The sequence below is a fragment of the Amphibalanus amphitrite genome, unplaced genomic scaffold (genome assembly GCF_019059575.1).
Source record: "Amphibalanus amphitrite isolate SeventyFive unplaced genomic scaffold, NRLGWU_Aamphi_draft 000034F_arrow, whole genome shotgun sequence".
Classification (NCBI taxonomy): domain Eukaryota; kingdom Metazoa; phylum Arthropoda; class Thecostraca; order Balanomorpha; family Balanidae; genus Amphibalanus; species Amphibalanus amphitrite.
The window spans coordinates 1104857-1119237 of NW_024881530.1; positions in this window are offsets into that span (position 1 = coordinate 1104857).

The following is a 14381-nucleotide window of genomic DNA, read 5'->3' on the forward strand; positions in this document are numbered from 1 at the left end:
AAAGCTTTTAAATTCCTTAGTCCTCCCAAAAATGTTCGGAAAGTGACGCCCGTAGAATCTCAAAATACTTGAATCATCTACTGAGATACAGGTACAAAACAAGGCATTATGATGGTGTTTGTAATTTGTAATGTAATAAATGCTTGTTTTCACCCCTGTTACCAGCTACGATGCCTAGTAGAAAATGATCAAGTAATGTATTAGACACATGAATTGCTAATTGCTTAGAGGTGAATCAAACAAATCAAAACCAATGAGCAAGAAACGTCTGTTTACCACTTTTGCTGAGCTAAATGAAATAAGGTTCACCTATATTGAATATATAGAGAATATATACCTACCATAGGTAGATATCTGCCTATTAGAAATTATTTTTATTTCATAATAATTTGTAGGTGCGTACAATGGTTGACATAGAAGGTCCTCATTCATACATACATGTTGAATAAAAACCAAAGCACGTTTATCGTATGTTCAGCATTTTACTATATTGTCCGACCACACGTAGTCACGTGTTTCGGCACGCTCAAAGCACTTCTCCATTCATATAAGTCTCTTTCAAAGAAATGTTTACTCCGAAACTAGCTGGCTTTCAGCGCTGGCAAAATATGCGACGACTCACTCACAGAAAACCAGCTTTTACATCACACGAACCCGGCTTGGCGGTGCACTATCTTACCGTCAGTGTATGAACGAGATCTGCCTCGGCTCTACATACGTGCGGTGTATTTACAGCTCGCTGGGTGTGCAATTTCCGTGGCAACACGTCTGGCCGCGCTGCACCGTTACGTTTTGTGTTGTTCCGTCGGACGGATTAGCCCTGAGCGCTCCGTCCGGTACCGTCGCCGCCGCCGCACGGTCTCTAAGTACCGAGAACCGTCAGGCGGGACCGGAGAGGGCCCGAGGAAGACGGACAGACGAGAACAGAACTGACGGCGGCAAGCAACAGCCGCCCCCTAAGCGGAATCGGGCCCGCTGTGCACCGCTACAGATCTGACACGGACAGACTAAATACTTACGTCATACGTGGAGTGTATCCGCATGGAAGGGGGAAATGCTAAGAGATGATGAAGTTCTTGGTAGTTCCTCAGGTGCTTCCGTGTTCACAGGCTGGCATAGTGTTTTATTTCATTCTTCTTTTATTCGTTAAAGAAATCAGTTGAGCAGTGAACTCTTGGTTATGCCTTTCAATCCTAGATATAGGTAACTGCATCTGCGGCTGTTCCATGTGAAAAAAAGTTTTAAAAGTCAAACGATCCTTTAGGATCGAGGTCGGACGTCCATAAATTATCACGAGTACCTACGGGTACTAAGCAGTATAAGTTCGGCTAAAGGCATCTACTAGGCAAGTAAGTTGGTATACGTTTTCCGTAGAAAGCTGAATAGATTTTTTAGGGAAACTAATTCTGATAATGTGACCTACTTCGGTTTCGATTCATCGAGTTCTCACTTATTTTTGGGTATTTCACTACTTTTTTTCAAAGGAATGAGTTGTCTTGTTTTCAGACACGGGCACCTGACTTAGGCCTGCACCCAGTTGGCAAAAACCGTCACTACTCACTAGCATCATCATCACGCCGTGGTTCGGGGTCAACAGGGGAGGAGCGGCTGACCTACCCAGCCGCGGCGCGGCACCACCCGCATTCTCTGACCTTGGGTGACCGTGACCTCTGAATGCTGGGACCACCAGCCAGCACTCAAACACCGGACGAGGCACAGTAAGTGCGCAGAGTGCAGGGTGCACGGTTCGCACACACGCACACACACGGCACGCATCCAGACAAACAGCTCGTCCGGCTATTACGGACAAAACCGCAGTCAGTACTAAAGCTGCAAGGACTAGCTGCAGGTGAATGGATTGGAGCCGGAGATACCTAGAGACGGAGGGGTATTTGGAAGCTGTAATAAAAGTGCAGAAAGAGAGAGAGAGAGAGAAGAGAGAGAGAGAGAGAGAGAGAGAGAGAGGAGAGAGAGAGGAGAGAGAGAGAGAGAGAGAGAGAGAGAGGAGAGAGAGAGAGAGAGAGAGAGAGAGAGAGAGAGAGAGAGAGAGAGAGAGAGAGAGAGAGAGAGAGAGAGAGAGAGAGAGAGAGAGAGAGAGAGACGAGGGAGTGAAAAAGCGTGACGAACAGACAGGCAGACAGACAGAGAAACAATAAACATCTGGGATAGAGAGTTTGACGTGGATAATTCTGTCTACAAAACTTTTATGACGAATTAGTTCCTAGTGCGATTTAGAAAAAAGTCATTTAAAATTAATTGGTAGGTATTGTGTTATGCATATACTTAGTTATAATTGCTTTCGTTTTGGAGCTTGCGGTAAAATTTTGGTTTCATGAAAAACATTTCGTTAAAAGCGGGCGTTTTGCAAAAACTTTCAATGATATTTTAGCCTGTTGATAGAGTTGCATTATTTGTAATTAGATAAGTAACTAAGTCAGGGGGATTTCGGGAGGATATGAAAATTCGACACTTAGGTAATTGAACATTGAAACGGATCAATGAATAATTGCTGTCATGAAAGCAGTAAAATAGCACCAAACAAACGGGTAGAAGTTACGCACTCCTTTGTTCCCAAGCTGTTTCGGCGCGGCATCCAACCCGTTCAGTCAACTATCGAGCGGGCGCGTCTCCCCCCCCCCCCCGCCCCCCGTCCACGGGCGCCCCTCGGCAGCGCGCACCGCCGCGCAACCACCCGTCATAAAAACACTGTCTAGACGGCCTTGGTGACGTAGCCGCGTGACGTGGCGGCTAGACAGCGGGGGGGGGGAGGGGGATGTCCGGTGTCTGGGTCGCCGCGCACGCAGGCCGTCTGAGGTCACGTGACCCGTCGCACCTGCAATGGGCCCCGCCGTCCGCCCACCGTCCGGCCGGCGCGGCGGGCGGTGACGCGGTCTGTTGCCACTAGTGTCCGACAGTCTGTCTGTCTGTCTGTCTGTCTGTCTGTCTGGAGTCTGGTGACGCCCGGTGGCCGGCACTGAGTCACGCGGACAGGACGGAACTTTGACGCACCGCCTCCACCGTCGGCGAACGCCAAACGGTGCTGCCCCGACAGCCACTTGTTTGGCCGGCGGATTTGCATAAGCTGCCCAACTGTGCGGCGGATTTTCGGCAGGGTAACACCCGCTGTTCCACGCCGGCCCGCAATGCGTGTTTCGGGCTTAGAATCCTTCGTTGCGTCGGATCATCGAGGCTCCTGAGCCAGGTTATATCTATTTTTAGCTTCGCCAAACGTTTAGTTTTATCTTGATACGACGACGCCCAGCTTATACACATAGTTACTTTGTTGTTTTATCGGAGGTGAATTTTCCGTAATACTCCTTGTGCAATCTCGTCAAGGCCCTGGCTCCTTTGAAGCTGAAGAATGCTCTTTAATTTTACTTGTTTTTATTTGTATAGACGTTTGAGCGATGAAAAGGAATATGAAATTTAAGCAAAGTTGACACTGGTATTAAATCCCTCAGGGCGTACTCATTTCCAAGAAAGGTCACGGCGCTCATATGTACTCGCCGTCCGATATTCACCGAATTGGACATCGGACGAAAGACCCCTGTGCCTGAAATCCAGTGCAGCATGGTGATTGTCAGCTCGCTGTTTATTCATACATGAAGAATAACAGCCCGGGGAACACGACCCAGCGATAAACAGTGCTTCTTCGAAAACGGACAGCGCCGCGCGGAGCCGCTGTTTGCTTTGTTCTTTAACTGGGAAAACATTTACGGAGCATGCCCACGAGTTTATCGCAAAAGGGTATTGCAGTGTGTCTGAATGAACGTGAAATTATGTGAATTGTGATTTTGTTTGTGACGGCTGCGTACGATGTGAACGGGTCCATTTTCGGCCCGAGCAATGTGGGAACTTGCTTTGAATGTGCATGGATTTGTTACGGGTCTCAGTCTGATACGACATTTCGTATCAAACAGACAGGCAGACAGACAGACAGACAGACAGACAGACAGACAGGCAGTCCGACAGACAGGTAGACAGGCAGACAGACGACAGACAGACAGACACAGACAGCCATGCAGCTAGCCAGCCAGGGACGCGCCGGTAGACATTGACCTTTCCCCACCGGATATGTCTGCAGACAGTCCCTGTGGAGCCAGTATGTCACGTGTCAAACAGGTCCACAAGCACTCAAATCTGCCTGTCTGGTCTGACCCATTAGGCTTTGCTACGGGGCGGGGTAAGGGGTCAGCAGGAGGTCCATCAATAGTTGTCATTTGAACATAGCACTATTGGCGCCGTCTTCGGTCTTTGCCGTATACTGTTACATAAAGAAGTGACGGAGCCCCTGTTTTGCCCTGATTGCCCAATGCCCATACCTATCGGCCTCCACTCATTGCGAATTATGAATTAAAGGTAGTGTGCCACCTTTGAAAGATTTCCCATTTTATTTTTCCCAGGATAAGAAGCTTCTGTTTTTACCTAATATCGCAAAAAAAAATCAAAAATGGGCCTGGAATAGTGCCTTTTTCGCCTAAAAGTTTATCGGTTTTTAGATATGTATAACAACTGTAGTGGGCTCACCTGCAAACAGGCGTCGGGCAACAATCGCGAATGCGGCGCACTTGTGACAATAAGCAAAGGTCATTATAGTGTTACGACCATACGACGTACGGGAATGAGTTATCAGCTGTCTAATCGTAGACAACACAATGTCGAGCCTTAAACTGTAAGCCCGTATTGGTATTGTTTCTTTTATTTGGCTGTCGAACATTATTTATGGTTTGAAATATGATTTTATGTAAAATAATTGATATGAAAAAGCCGTCTTATAAGTTATGACCCCATTTCACCACACGCAAGTGGCAGAAATGACAATGATCAGCTGACGCATTTTTCTTGGCCGAAGTCAGAGCGCGCGGCCCGACGCACCACGCGTATTTGGAAATTCCGACCTCGACGAGCATCAGAAGCCACCTAACAGGCGTGTTCGAAACCGCAGGAGATGATGATGAACGGGTTTATCGAAACTTGATTGGATGAGCATATCGGTAATAGCGATTTCAGTGTGTGCATTTATTGTTCATAGTGGTGTGAAATGTGGTTGGTGTACGACCGACCCGTCGGGGCGAATTTCGCACTGGGGTACTCAAAATTTGAAGAATTTAAGACGTTTCCATGAGTTTTGAAGGTATGGATAAGTTCTAAAAATCCGGTTCTCCTTATCTGGGCCATTAACTCCATACGGTCCAAGAAAGCTGGCACACTACCTTTAACTCTCATTATGTTGCGAATCGCAAATATGTAAGTGCCTAATGGAGCTAAATATCTATAGTAGTTAGTCGTACCATTTAAATATTAAGTGTTTGACCGATATTTATAAAGAGTTAAACTAAAATTTGGGTTGAGAATCAACACCTTTCACAAAAATGCACCCGATAAATGTCATTAAAACATACGGCCGACCACCACCGCCGCTCATGTATGATGCAAAGAACATGATAAACTCGAACTTTGTTCCCGGAGAGCGGATATCTTATGAAACCACGAGTCTTCTCATTATTGTGTGACACCGATATCATGCCGGCTAATTAATAAACAAACTCAATGCAAGTCAATTTGGCGGTGTTGATTCTTGTTCACCGAACCTCACGACGTCTCGCTCTGGCATCCATCATCTCAGCAAAGTCCAAGAGTGCAGACATGACCACTCGAGTCGGCCACAAACACACAGCACCACGCGGCAGTGTCTGGCCAGCCGCGCGATAGGTGACTGGCGGGGGGCGGCAGGGGGTACATACACCCGGGGGACGTGGGGCGGGGTGCTGGAGTGGTGTCGGATCCGATAGCGCCCCGGCCGGCCCGTCACGAGGCAGACGGGCACGATCGGCTGGGGTGAGGGGTCAGACGGGTTCACCGCCGCACGACCGATAACCGGGCCGGCCGCGTCACGGCGCCGATAGGGGCGCGCACGGCCAGACGGGGGCGCGGAGACGGCTCAGACACGGCTCAGACGGAGATACGGCTCAATACGACTCAGATACAGCTCAATACGGGTCAGCTACAGCTTCACACGACCAGACGGCGGCTCAGATACGGCTCAGCTACCTACAGCTACACACGGCCAAACGGAGGCGCAGATACGACAAGACGGCGGCTCAGCTACGGCTTAGATACCTATAGCTTCATACGGGCAGACAGCGGCTCAGACAGACATACGGCTCAACACGGCTCAGATACAGTCCCACACGGCTAAACGGCGGCTGAGACAGAGAAACGGCTCAACACGGCTCAGCTACGGCTCAACATGGCTCAGATACCGCTCAGATACAACCACACAACAAGGCCGAACGGCGGCTCAGACACGGCTCAACACGGCTCAGATACGGGTACACGTGGTTAGACGGCGACTGAGAGACAAAACGACACACCGCTCAGAGATACGACTCAACACGGCTCAGATACAGCCTCGCACGGCTCATTTAGGCAACCTCCCTGCTAGCGCCCAGCGGGATGCTCTTTCGTTTGCAAACCCGGTCAGGATCCAGCCATGAGAAAACGTTATCACTTATCTAGCTACCCGTTTCGAATCGGGGTTGAGAAACTCACTAGCCGATAGGATAAGCTGTAATGCATCGAGATACTGCGCCAAACAGATTGGGAGCTCATATGCCGTTTTCCAAATTATCATGTTTGTCGTTATTTTTGTCTAATCGCTTTTCACCCGAGGGCAGATAAGTCGAGCCCCTTTGATTGGATGCTGATGTTAGTTTGAAAAGGAGACTGGTTGGGTCGCATTGACGGTTCTCAGTATATGGGTATATATGTATGTAGGTGCGTTTGCTGTGGACTGTCGAAGAGTTGGTGATCGACTGCGCTGAGATAGATTACCTACGTAAGGGTGAGTACCGGGCCTGGGCTGGGCTTCCTTGACCGGTTACATGAAAAACACCGTCGTTTCCATTTTTATCATATCCTTAAGTATGGAATGATAACCCCCGTTCCGAGCCCGTGACGGTCACCCACTCAGACAACCATTTGGAGGGGGGGGGGGGGGTCATGGAACAGCATCCCCGGACCCCGGGATGATCGTTTGAGTGGCTTCGAGGTATGTGACCAGTCTCACTGCATTAGAATAAACGGAGACCCGACCCGAAACCTAAGGATGAGACGGCCACTGAGGTTCACCGCTGCGGTTCGGAGGCTGGAGCGTTCGATGGGACAGTACACCACAGCCACAGCCGGTGCCGACTGCCGATGTCCCGGGCAGGGGCGGATCTAGGATTTCGATAGGGTGGGGGCAGTCAAGCACAGGGGCGGCACATTTTCCGCCTAAGGGGGCGGCATTTATAGGGTCTGTTCCAGTCCAGTGGAAAAAAACGAGCTTGACGGCCGTCGCGAGACGCAGCGATTGATATTCAAATTTAGGGTCTCAGGTCAACTGGTGACCTCTGGTCAGGGAAATTACCCTAAAGTCGGGTTTTTGTTTTTGGCAAATAATTTTGCAAACAAATGGCCATAGAGCAAAAATTTAGGCATATTCGTATTCCTCTCAAGCTGCGTCGAATGTTGTGGGTACTTTTTGTTCGGTAAAGGTCACAATCAAGATTGACACAAAGGTCGTCAGGTCAAGCCCCCTCAGGACACTGTTCGGACTAGGTCAGGTTGCATATCAGCACGGAATCCTTAGACGAGCGTATGAAAACACCTTTATTTGCGTCTTCGGGCGGATTATATAACAACTATATGTTCCAAAAAGAGCAAGTTCAGTAGTTCCCCCATAGGTTTATAATGGGGGAGGTCAGGTGACTGACCTGACCCAAGATGAATTGTACGAACAATACAAGATATACGAAGTATGAGTACCCGGGAGCTTGTTACTTTCTGAAAGTGTCATCATCCTCGCCGACACTTAGCCTGGCGTTGGCGGCGTTGCGAAGTTGCAACATTTTTTTGACAGTGCAGACTGCAGAGTGCAGAGGTTTACTTATAACCTTTAGAGGTTTATGCATCGGTCAGTGACCTGACCATAGTTCGAGAATTGTACTGAACTGTGGGTGCACGAGCTCTCCCAATTCCACGCCGGCTTGGCTTTGGAGCCGCAACAGACTGTGGAGGTCAAGGTCACCGCTAGGGCGGCGGCGGATTTGCTGCGCCCGAGCACCCACCGTTCGGCACAATTATCCACCTATGGACCTGAACTAACCTGGAAATGAATCAGGTGTCATAAGGTCTGGTTTGGATGGGGGCTCACGTAGGCCAAGTTTCAGCTCTCTATCGAAAACGGCTCCGGAGCAGTCACGAAAAAAATCGTAAGGGGTGCCCCCCCCCCCTCCTCCCTCGGCCCGCGAGGGTTAAAGGTAGTGTGCCACCTTTCAAACATTTTCCATTTTATTTTTCCTAGGATAAGAAGCTTCTGTTTTTACCTAATATCGCAAAAAAATAAAAAATGGGCCTGGAATAGTGCTTTTTTCGCCGAAAAGTTTATCGGTTTTTCGATATGTATAACAACTGTAGTGGGCTGACCTGCAAACAGGCGTCGGCAACAATCGCGAATGCGGCGCACATGTGACAATTAGCAAAGGTCATTATAGAGTTACGACGTACGGGAATGAGTTATCAGCTGTCTAATCGTAGACAACACAATGTCGAATTTAAACTGTAAGCCTGTATTGGTATTGTTTCTTTAATTTGGCTGTCGAACATTAATTTATGGTTTGAAATATTATTTTATGTAAAATAATTGATATGAAACAGCCGTCTCTAAAGTTATGACCCCATCTCACCACATGAAAATGGCAGAAATGACAATGATCAGCTGACGCATTTTTCTTGGCCGAAGTCAGAGCGCGCGGCCCGACGCACCACCACCGCACCACAAAGTATGAGCAGAAGCCATCTGCGGTAGACCGCGCCCAAAGCCAGGGCCCCGGTAACGTGAGGTAGCCGAGTCGAGGCAGCGTGCGCTGACCCAAGCCGGGGCCGCGGCTTTGGGCGCGCGGTCTACCGTATCCCCGGGCAGACCCGGGCTATCACATGACACCGGGAGGACGCGCGGCCCCGGCTTGGGTCAGCGCACGCTGCCCCGACTCGGCTACCTCACGTTACCGGGGCCCTGGCTTTGGGCGCGGTCTACCGCACCACCTAACAGGCGTGTTCGAAACCGCAGGAGATGATGATGAACGGGTTTATCGAAACTTGATTGGATGAGCCTATCGGTAATAGCGATTTCAGTGTGTGCATTTATTGTTCATAGTGGTGTGAAATGTGGTTGGGGTACGACCGACAACCCGTCGGGGCGAATTTCGCACTGGGGTACTCAAAATTTGAAGAATTTAAGACGTTTCCATGAGTTTTGAAGGTATGGATAAGTTCTAAAAATCCGGTTCTCCTTATCTGGGCCATTAACTCCATACGGTCCAGGAAAGCTGGCACACTACCTTTAAGAAGGGGGTAAACTGGCTTCAGGGACGTCGCTACGAGTTCAGAGAGAGAGCTACTTTCATTTCAGAGGGCGGCACTGTATCTCAGGGTCTTGGCTAATGAATTTCGACTAAGGAGCAAACCAGACCTCAGAAGCCAGAATGACACCACGTAACATACATATACCGTATACACCGCATGTAACATGCACAGGCTAGGATACAAAATTTCTGCCCAAACATAAGTATTCGTACACCTACTTCTACCGAGGGGTTAAGACTTAAAGGAAAAGGGCCACCTTCGTGAAATATGAAGATATCGTTGTTTTTCATTTTGACATTATTATTTTTCATTTTCTTTTTAAAACTGGTGCCAGAAGTGCACAATTCGCGAAAAAGTATTTAAAACTATTTAACATATTGGTACTATGTTGATACTCTCAACGGCACCTACTGTATGATGGCATAGCGATGACGTCACACTCAAGCCAATCAGCGTTCGGAAGACAGACTCGTCGGATTGTGTCAGATAAGCTGATTGGTTAAAGCTGAGCTGGTTGGAGCTGATTGGTAAAAAACCAAAGCCTCGCCGCGGGTGGCTGTATTGTCGGATAAGAACGCATTCCTGGGATAAGGACGCATTCCTGGCGTATTTTCTTTTAAAATTGCCGATAACTACGAATGGAGGCCGAAATCGGCCGTAAGGAGGTAGACACATGGGTTTTCGGACACGGGCTACAAGATGGCTATCTCAGTTTCAATCCCCATGTTAAAGGTGGCCCTTTTCCTTTAACCTTCGCCCCAGTGGGGGGGGGGGGCATATGTTACCACCCTGTCACGTTTTTTGCGTGTGAATAAAAAACCGCGGCGCGTAGCGCCGCGCCGCTTGGGGTAGCTTTTGGTACATCAATTTTGGACAATGTGTGAAATTTTTGACCCCAGGTCAAGTCAGGTCAGGTCACCAGGTCAAGTTAACTGACCAAGCCTTAAAAAAAGTTTGCAATCATGTCCAGCCTGCAGTGTTTGTTAGAAAGGTTTGAAACTTGGTGGATTGCATGCTGTTATGGGTGCCTACAATTTGTATATCTCGGATTTTTTATATCCGTGACCTAAGGTTAGGTCAGTGGCATGACCTTTCCATTACAAGTCAATGGAGAAAAATGAAAATGCCTCTAGATCCGTGTGTACGCATAGGAACAGTCCAAATATTTCAGAATCACAATGATTTAGTCCACTCGTGATGACCAAGGTGTCATTTTTGCTGATAGCCTCTAGAAAGGTCATCCGAGGTCATTTGAGGCTACAAACAGTTTTTTGCCAATAACTCGCGATTGGAAAGAGATAGAACGCTGGGGATGGTCTCATTGTGTTTGTCTTGTTGAGACGCATCGACTGATATGCAACATGACCTTTTCCGGTCAGGTCATGACCTTGACCTGAGGTCAAATTTTCAAGTTGACCTTTCAAGGTCAAATTATAGTTCATTCGACGCGTCTCGGTGAGGGGAACACGATTCTGGCAATAGAAATGTCGTGGCGTTTTGTAGTCGAAAGTTATTGGCGAAAAACACTTTTCGTAAAAACAGCTATTTTTGGAGTTTTTGCCCTCTGGAGGCTAAACCGTTGACCTGAGGTCAATATTGATAATGACCTTTTCAAAAGAAGAGTTCAAAAGCTATCAATTGTTTTATCATGCGTTTTTCTAGCTACCATAGTTCCTGAGATAGCGGCATGTTTTCTGAAAAATATAATGACAATTGGCAAATTTTGACCTTTGATGACCTCTGGTGACCCTAATATTGCTCTAAGGTGAAAAATGACCGAAATACTTTCAAACGTACGCATCGAGAGCTATCGACTGCTTTTTACCGCGTCTTTCTAGCCCTCTTAGTTTTTGAGTTAGAGGTGGGTGGTAACATATGCCCCCCCTCACTAGGGCGAAGTTGGCCGAGACCGCCACTGGGGCGCGGGTTAAGAGGCCAGCGTAAGGCGCTCGAAGGCCCAGGACGAGCCCTCGGAGGCTAGCATGGGGCACTCAGAGGCCGCTTTGGGGACCCTAAAAGGCCAAATGTGAGGGGGGCGTGTGGCGTTAAAAAGCCCGCACGTAGGCCTTGTAAGACCAAAGGGGTAGGGCCTTCTGAGGCCATATAGGGCCCTATGATGACAATTTGGGCCCTCTTAGGCCATGGGCCTGGTGCCTTCTTTGGTCGGTGTGGGGGCCCTCTGTGGACAGCGTTGGACACTCTGAGGCCAGCGTGGGGCCCTCTGTCTTCTGAAAACTGAGATTGGTGCTGACTGCTGAGTCCTCAGAAGCCAGCGCGGGGTCTTCATAGACTGGTGCTGGGTCATCAGAGGCATAGGCGTCGCCAGAGATTTTCGGTTGGGGGGGGGGCAAAATCAACTTTTGTGTTAAATCTTGCCTTTCCCCAGTCGTTACTCACTCGTTTTACATATCGTTCGACGCGCAATGGTGCGAAGAATTCGATGGTGACAAAGTTTTCCTTCTAGCTATGACATGCAACTTTTTTACAGAGAAATTCGAAATTTTCAAATTTCTGGACAAAAACGACCGGTAGAATTACAGTGGCTGCGTTGCCGACGCACTGCAGAGGGCCCTTGTGCAGACTCTCGTCGCTCATGATCATTACCCAGAAGAAGGTGACAAACGCTCCATTTAATCCAATCACCCTGCTAAAACCTCCATTCACGCATGCATGCAGAGGTTTTACGTGAAATGCATGGGGCTTATCCCAGCCGCCGATTGTAAGTTGGGCATTCGCCGGAGACTGAGAGTGAATCTCGGAAGTGTGAATCGGAAATAATTCATCTTTGCTCCAGTGAGAGGAAGTGTTTTGTTCACTCGAGTGTGAACAAAACGTTTCTCGTTTTTCGTGTGAAGGGAAGCGCTGCAAACGTGAACAAAAAATGTTTAACGGAACCAAACGTTACGCACGGCATAGCGGCAAGGGATCCCTTAGAGATAGGCTTGGGACTTCCAAGCCATTTCAGGCCACTCATGATCAGTGTGGACTCTCAGAAGCCTGCTTAGGACACCTGAGATCGGCGTGGGTCATCCCAAATATTTACGTGTATGTGGTGCTTTGGGGCTTTCCGAGCCCAAGGTGGGACCCACAGAAGCCAGTGTAGTCGGCGGGCGCTAAGAGACTGGGCCCAGGGTAAGCCTGGAGCCCTCGGATAACAGTGTGAACCGTCGGGGTCTGTGTCGAATCCCTTAAGGGTGCGTTAACTTCGGAGGTGGCTCCGCTCAGCGTTGGTGTCCGAGCACTACTACTCCGATTCTCAGCCAGTAGATGTCACCAGGGTAGAGCGCTTTTTTCCCACGTTAATGACCTACTCCCCCTCCTCATTTCACGGCCCTTACGATAACGACGTTTGGTTACTGCGCCGGCGCGGCGGGCGGCGCCGACTGAGGGAGATCATGGTGTGTAAACAACGCGCGGAAGGAACACGTCTCTCGACAGGCCTTCCCGGCGCCGTCCTTAGCCTGGTGTAGGTACGTCCTACTACCCAGTTAGAACGAAACTGATTAATTGATATGGATACATGTTATCGAATATTGAGTCTGCCGCAGCTCTAGTCGCAAGAATGCGTCTGATATCCTCACATGATTGACCTGACGGCATTGTTTTAGTGAAATGCAGTGCTAGATTCACATTGCTACACAGTACACAATACACATTACTACCAGTAAAACGCCTTATCCCGCTCCCCGCTGGGGGGGGGGACAGAATCTGCCCCCTCCCGTTTTTCGCCAATAACTTCTAAACGCGTTACGCCAGCGACGTCAAACTTTCAGTACCTTATCATACATCAATTTGACATGTTCCCTGAAAATTTGAGCGAAATCCGTCGGATTTTTTTTTAGATATTGACGTTTTAGTGACGTCATGTTCGCCATTTTCGCTTAAAAAACGGCAAAATTTCAAACGCCGCTAACATCTTCATTTTTAAAGGAATCAAGACGTAACAAAAAAGGTTATACGTGATTCTACTTTGTCTATCAAATGGCTATCTCGGTTTTTTGAAAATTTTGGATTTTTGCCCAAATTTTTTCAAAAAACTGACTTTTTTGGGAAAATAATTATAAAATCCAAAATTTTGAGTGTATCGAAAAAACCGGAACATATGTCAGAGAGGTGGTCTATGTGCACCTACATACTAATTTTTAGAAGAATTGGTTCAAAAATGTGGGAGTTATTCAAAATTTTATGACGTCAAGACACACAAAAATTTTGAAAAAATGATTTTTTTGAAGTTCTAGACCTCGTACGGAAACAAAAATAGCACCATTCGATTCGCCGTGAAAACTGCATCACATAGACACCTTTTTAGGCCTCAACAACCAGCTTCAAAATTTGACCTCACTTGACCTGACCTTGACCTGACCTCGACCTGAATTTCATCCAGAGGTGGTCCATATCACCTATTGAGTGTGCCTATTGAATTCTATGAGTAAAATGACCCATAAAACATGTGTCGCATATGCCCTTTTCTATATTTTGTTTTTGGTGACCTGACCTGACCTGACCTGACCTTGACCTTGACCTTTGAATGACATTGTATGCAACGAATATTGTCTTGGTAGTCTAAGAACACGTTTTGGGCAATCAGTCGCAATCCATTCTTCGGCAACTACGGTGCAAGGCCGATACTGTAGAAACTTGCATTTTGTACCCTTGACCTGACCTTGACCTGACCTCTGACCTACTTAAGCAAAAAAATTTGGGCTCTTAAGATCCGCCTTGTTGAGAACTTTCGATTGCCGTTTTCCTCGTCTTTCTACGACCATCGGTTCGGAAGTTAGACGGGGGGGGGGGCAGAATCTGCCCCCCAACAGGGCGCGTATGGCTGGATAGCCCAGCGGGGCGCGGGTTATAGGACGACAAACGGAGAGAGCGAGAGGGTGGGCCTTGCACGTGGGAAATTGTGAGGGGGTACCTCCAACTGACTTGTGCACGGTACCCTACTAAGCGGTCTCTAGCAATGTGCCATATTT